This window comes from Tripterygium wilfordii, chromosome 23, assembly GCF_013401445.1.
Source record: "Tripterygium wilfordii isolate XIE 37 chromosome 23, ASM1340144v1, whole genome shotgun sequence".
Classification (NCBI taxonomy): domain Eukaryota; kingdom Viridiplantae; phylum Streptophyta; class Magnoliopsida; order Celastrales; family Celastraceae; genus Tripterygium; species Tripterygium wilfordii.
This window is the reverse complement of record NC_052254.1, coordinates 5,516,658-5,523,581: the sequence shown is the minus strand read 5'-3', so window position 1 is coordinate 5,523,581 and position 6,924 is coordinate 5,516,658.

Sequence of the window (6,924 nt, the reverse complement as noted above, 5' to 3'; positions counted from 1 at the left end):
ATTTCTGCAGGCCGGGGTTCGTGGTTACGGTGCTATATAGCCTTATCGGCTACCATGTTACCTGATTGGATTGCCGATGATTGTATATTTATTATACTGCATATTCTGCATCATATTCATGGATTTCATATTTTTTTTGGATGTCGGTGTTTCCTTTCTACGCCCTACTGAGCTTTTTGGCTCACGCCTCTTCTTATTTCTTTTCAGGTGAGTTGGATATAGGTGACGATGGTCAACGACGGGATGCATGAGCTGGTGTCTAGCCTCGAACCGACTCTCCTAGCAGGGTGTGAGATTTTGGTATTGTATTTTGTGTATATTACTGGGTGTGGCATTGGGTAGATACGTTTTGCTTTTCCGCTGTTGTACATGTACTCCGGTGGTTTAGGTGGTTGTTTACATTGTATTTTGGATACAAAACTGTTTTGCATCGTGTTTTAGGGGTTATTATTATTATTATTATTATTATATTTGTTTATTGGGTTTAATTATTGATTTGAGAATTGGTTCGGGGGATGGGGTGTCCCCTGTCGGTTACGTCCTTGTGGGTTTAGGTACACTTTGGTATACCTTAGGAGAGAGGGGCGTGACAGTTTGACATGTAAATATTTTTATAGTCAAAGTTTCATTTAGAGAATATATTTTACACATTTTTTCTTGTTTCTTATATCTCTTGAGCAAAGTAGATATTGGTTGGTCATCATAATCGTATGCATAAGAATCTTCAAGCACTATATGTTGTGTACGTTTCTAGCGGACAATTGTCCTTTTTTTTTGCGGTGTATGTGCTTGCATTTATGTTTCTAATTGAGTCAATGGTTCTTTGTTGGCTGTGATCAGTATTTCAGGCTCTTCAGGAACTATTTCTTCTTGTTTTTCCCCTTGAATGAATATTTCTAAAAAAAAAACTCCTTAATATTTGAATATTAAAATATTAAGGAGTTTTTTTTTATGGTTCTTGTTTTGTATGCAAATATTTATTGTTTTTTTTATGAATATTTCTAAAGAAAATTTCTTGTTTTTATGCAAATTCTAAGGAGTTTTTATTTTTTTAATTAAGGAGTTGCTATTTTGACTAATGCAGATTCTAAGGAGTTTTGACTTGTTTTGTAAGTGATTATAATTATTATTGATGAAATTATTATTTCAAGGGTTAATACAATTTAAACTGACAGTATATGGAAGTTTAACCTGACAGAATAATATATGGACGTTTTTAGTATTGTTTTATTATTATGGGTACCACAATTTGCAAGAGATATAAACAGATGCAAGAGTACACAAATCAATAGCTACTCTCTCTCAAATACATATACATGCCTTACATTTTATAGTTATAGATAGATAGATACATACATACATGCCTTACATTTTATAGTTGTGGATAGATAGGTAGATTATTGATCTATTAGGTAATTTGGCATTATATTCCTTACCAATTAAAGTAGTTGAATTTTTTTTTTTTTGACTCTTGGTCAAATGAAAACATTTGGTTGGAGGAAATTAAAACTTGAACAATGTATTATTAATATATATACACATAGTATTTATCTCCGGCGTGGTTACTTCATTCTCTGAAGGTGATGATGTATGGCAAGCTATAAGAGGGGAAACCCATCCTTTATTTAGCGAAGTCTTTCGTGGGGAAGAGACCTCCTTAGGCAAGGTACACGCAGGGTTGTGAGGAAAGGTGATAAAGTTAGCCTTCTTAAATATAGATGGTTACTGACTCCTAGTTCTTTTCAGATGGTTTCTATAGCAATCTGATACTCCTATACTTGCAGTTTTTAAGATAGAAAGGCACAGATCACACCCATCAACATAACTCTCTGAGCTTTTCCATTAGTTTTCTTACTTTTGAAGAAAAGGAAAACATATGGCTCTTAAGCCAGCAAAATATTGTGGTAATCGAGGTTACCACTACACCACATAATAAACAAACATAAAAAATAGTCAACTAGTCAACTAACATATAATACTTTGACCAGATAGTACAACATAAAACATGCAAAAGGAAATACAATACTTCTAATGACAGAGAAGACCTTACTAACTTCAACACTCCTCCTTAAGGTTTCGACTTATCACACCTAGCCTTGTTCTCAGAAGTTGAAACTTGACTTTAGGCAATGCCTTGGTTAATATGTCTGCTAACTGATCTTCTGAATTGCACCAGGTCATCTTTACTTCACCATCTTTCTCTGCTTCCCTTATTGCATGAAACCTAACTCTGATATGTTTAGTCCTGCCATGCTAAATAGGATTTTCAGCAATGGCAATTGCAAATTTAGTATCACAATACAGAACAGTAGGCTCCTCTTGTTTCTGTCCTAGATCTTCCATCAACTTTCTCAGCCAAATGGCTTGATTAGTAGCTGCAGCTGCTGAAATATATTCAGCCTCTGTTGTAGATTGAGCAACTACATCCTGCTTCTTTGAATTCCATGAAAACACTCCTGAGCCCAATAGAAAAACATATCTAGAGGTGCTCTTTGAATCTTCTTCACTGCCAGCCCAATCACTGTCTGCAAAACCCTACAAACCAGTGCCTTTATTTCTTCTAAACCAGATTCCATGATCCAAAGTCCCTTTTAAGTACCTAAGTACTCTTTTAGTTGCCCCAAGAAGATTCTTACTGGGAGCTTGCATGAACCTGGAGAGCAAACTTGCAGAATACATTAAATCAGGTCTAGAAGTTGTCAAATACAATAGGCTGCCAATTAGACTTCTATAATCTTTGACATTAGCTGATTCTGCACCATCATTTAGGACCAACTTAGCATTCACTACCAATGGAGTATCTGCACTTTTGCAGCTCTCCAAATTAAACCGCTTAAGAACATCATAGGCATACTTCCTCTGAGAAAGAAAGATACCTGCATTACTTTGGCATATCTCCATTCCAAGGAAGTAAGACATCTCCCCTAGATCAGACATTTCAAACTCCTTCTTCATTTCAGCTTTGAACTCTTGAACAGCTGCTGGACAACTACCAGTAATGAAGAAATCATCAACATATAAGGAGACTACCAACTTCTGATCACCATCCTTTATGTACAATGTAGGTTCATTGCTACTCCTCCTGAATCCATGCAAGAGAAGATAGTTGTCAATCCTACTGTACCAAGCTCTTGGAGCCTGTTTCAACCCATAGAGTGCTTTTTTAAGTTTGTAAACCAACTCTTCCTTGCCATCAACAATGAAGCCCTGAGGCTGCTGTACATAGATATCCTTTTCAGGGAGTCTATTAATGGAGATGTGTTGAACCTTTCACCATGGAGACCGGTGATACTGGAAGCAAGAAGAATATTGCAGTTTTTCGTGAATTGGAAAGTTGTTCATGTTAGAAGGATGGGGAATATGGCTGCTCATGCATTGGCTAAATAAGCTTTCCAACTATAAGATATGCGGATATGGATTGAAGAAGTTCCAGAGCCGGTAAAGAGCATTGTTCAAGCTGATAAACTTTATTGGATTGGTGAATGAGGAGTCACAGGAAAGTAGTTGTTTTTTTATTTCATTATTGATGTTGGTGTTTTAATCTTTGTTGTTCTACAAGTGTTTTCCAATATTCTTACTTTCTCTGGTTGTATCCCACTATTTAGTGGCCCAAGTGCCTGTCATGGCCTCCATTTCTTTTAATCAGTTGGTGAGTATTTGAATATATATTTGATCTTTGATCTTTCAAAAAAAAAAAACTCTCCTTGGCTGCCAAGGCAATTAACAGTCTGACAGTGTCATGCCTTGCAACTGGAGAAAAGGTAGCACTATAGTCAACTCCAGGTAACTGAGCATTGCCCTTCACAACTAGCCTAGCTTTGTACCTGTTAACTGATCCATCAGGATTTAGTTTTGTTCTATATACCCACTTAACTCTAATCACATTCTTGTTTTTTGATTTAGAAGTGAGCTGCCAAGTTGAGTTTCTATCAATTGCATCAATCTCCTCTTCCATGGCCTGTTGCCACTCCTTCACATCACAAGCTTCTTCATGACAAGTAGGTTCAGTCATTGCCATGTTACAATTTTCATACACTTCTTTCAAGGACTTTGATTTCTTGACAGAAGTTTCACCAGTTTTATCCACTACACTTTTATCACCATCATTGACTGTGCTACTTTTTGAATTGCTTGCTGCTTCTTGAGAATTTCCAGAACCGACAACCATATTCTTTTCCCAGTCCCAATAAGCATTTTCATCGACTACCATATCCCTACTCACCATGATCTTCTTGGTCTGAATATTATACATTCTATACCCTTTTGCCTGTGCAGAGTAGCCTAGAAAGATCCCTATATCTGCCTTCTCATCAAGCTTACTCCTTTTCACAGCTGGAACATGAGTATAACATAGTGAACCAAAAACCTTCAAATGTTGTGCTGATGGTTTTGTTCCAAACCAAGCTTCTATTGGTGTTATTCCTTCAACAGATCTAGTAGGCAATCTGTTAAGGAGATATATTGCAGTATAAACTGCTTCAGCCCAAAAAATCTTTGGAAGATTTTTCTCCATTATCATGCATCTTGTCATTTCCATCACTGTTCTATTCTTCCTTTCTGAAACACCATTCTGCTCAGGAGAATAGCTAACAGTGAGTTGATGCAATGCCAGTATCATCACAAAACTAATTGAAGTTTGAGGAAGTATACTCCCCATTATCAGACCTAATAGTCTTGATTTTCACCCCACTCTGTGTCTCCACCATAGTTTTGAATTTCTTGAACACATTGAAAACCTAAGACTTGTTGCTCAAGAAATAGACCCATGTCATTCTTGTAAAATCATCAATGAACAGTATAAAGTACCTATTTTGACTTAGAGACTCTACACTCATGGGACCACAAACATCTATGCGTATTAATTCTAGCTTTTCAGTTGCCCTCCACGAAGAATTTATAGGAAAAGATTTTTTGTGTAGCTTGCCTAACTGACATGCTTTGCACACTCCTTCACAATCACCCACATCAGTCAAACCCCTAACAAATTCTTTGTCCTTTGCTAGCTTCAACCTTTTGAGATTGAAATGACCATACCTCTTGTGCCACAACCAGGTATCATCTGTCTTTGCAACATAAGAGGATTGAATTGCTGGTCCAAACTGTAAGGGAAAACTATTCCCAGACATTTGAACCCTAGCAATTTCCATACCAGCAGAATTCACAACAATGCACCATCAATCTTTAAATAAGAGAGTATATCCCTTTTTCATCATTTGGGCAACATCAACAAATTTTTGTTCAAACTAGGAATATACAATACATCATGAATAAATCTCATACCTTTCTTTGTGTTAAGTGCTACTGTCCCTTTGCCATCAGTTTCCACCACTTCACCATTCCCAAGCTTCACTTTAGTCCTTACTGACCTATCTAGAGAATTAAACATATTGATATCTCTGGCCATGTGACATGTACATCCACTATCTATAAGCCAGACATGAGTAGCAGTTGACATTGTATCATGTTGTGCCATAAAGAGATGATCTTGATGACTTTGTTGTTCATCAGAATAGTTTGCCTGCTGAACAGGCTACTTGCCAAGCTGCTACTTCTGCTTACAGAACTTTTCTATATGGCCAACCTTTTTATAGTGCCAACATTGCACTTGAGGTTCGCCCTTGAGTCTACAATCTTTTGCAAGATAATTTGTTCTATTACAGGTCCCACAAGGAGGAAAATTCCCCTTTTTAGATGTTTGTTCAGAACTTTCAGTTGGCTTGCCTTTGCCAGTTTTATCCTGACCACCCTTCTTTCCACCCTTGGAAGAGGAACCTTGTTTCCACCTTTTATGCTTAGCTTGAAAAGCTCTTTCACTGACTTCATCATTACGCATTGACGCCCTCTGCTCCTGTGCTTGCAACTTACTACAAAGCTCTGAAACAGTGAGCTTTTTGAGGTCACTTGACTCCTCAATTGCAGACACTTTTGCCTCAAATCTCTCTGGCAAACTTATCATCATTTTCTCAACCACCTTCTGGTCAGAGATAGAGTCCCCATACAACCTCATTTGATTAACTAGACCCACTAACTTGTCTGAGTAATCCTTCACCGAATCCCCTTCTTTCATTCTTTGTAACTCAAATTCTCTTTTAAGTGTTAATAACTTAACTGCCCTCACCAGTTCACTGCCCAAAAACTCTTCCCTAAGCTGATCCCAAGCTTCTTTAGCAGTTTTTATCCTAACAATATGAGAGAAAATTACCTCAGTAATAGCTCCATGAATGAACGAAAGAGCTTTGAAATTTTTTGTGTGAGCTTCCTTTTGAAACTTGATCTGATTCACAGTGGAAGCTTATTTGATCTCAACAGGTGTATACCCATTTTCGACAGTACTCCATAGATCGTGAGCATTCAAGAGGGACTCGATCTTCACAGCCCAAAAGTCATACCCTTCACCAGAGAAGATTGGGGGTGCAGGTAGACCTCCACTTCCTGTAGCCATAATCAACGTCGTCTTCTTCGCAGGTCCGTTAAGAACACCGCTCCGATACCACTGTAGCAATCTGATACTCCTATACTTGCAGTTTTTAAGATAGAAAGACACAGATCACACCCATCAACATAGCTCTCTGAGCTTTTCCATTAGTTTTCTTACTTCTAAAGAAAAGGAAAACATAAGGCTCTTAAGCCAGCAACATATTGTGGTAATTGAGGTTACCACTACACCACATAATAAACAAACATAAAAAATAGTAAGCTGGTCAACTAACATATAATACTTTGACCAGATAGTACAACATAAAACATGCAAAAGGAAATACAATACTTCTAATGACAGAGAAGACCTTACTAACTTCAACAGTTTCCCATGTGTCTCTCCACCCTGATAGTCAGGTGTCTTGTTTATTGCGTGATGATGGGAGATGGAATGAAGAAGTGGTAAGGCATAATTTCCTTTCGTTTGAAGCTGAAATAATATTAAGT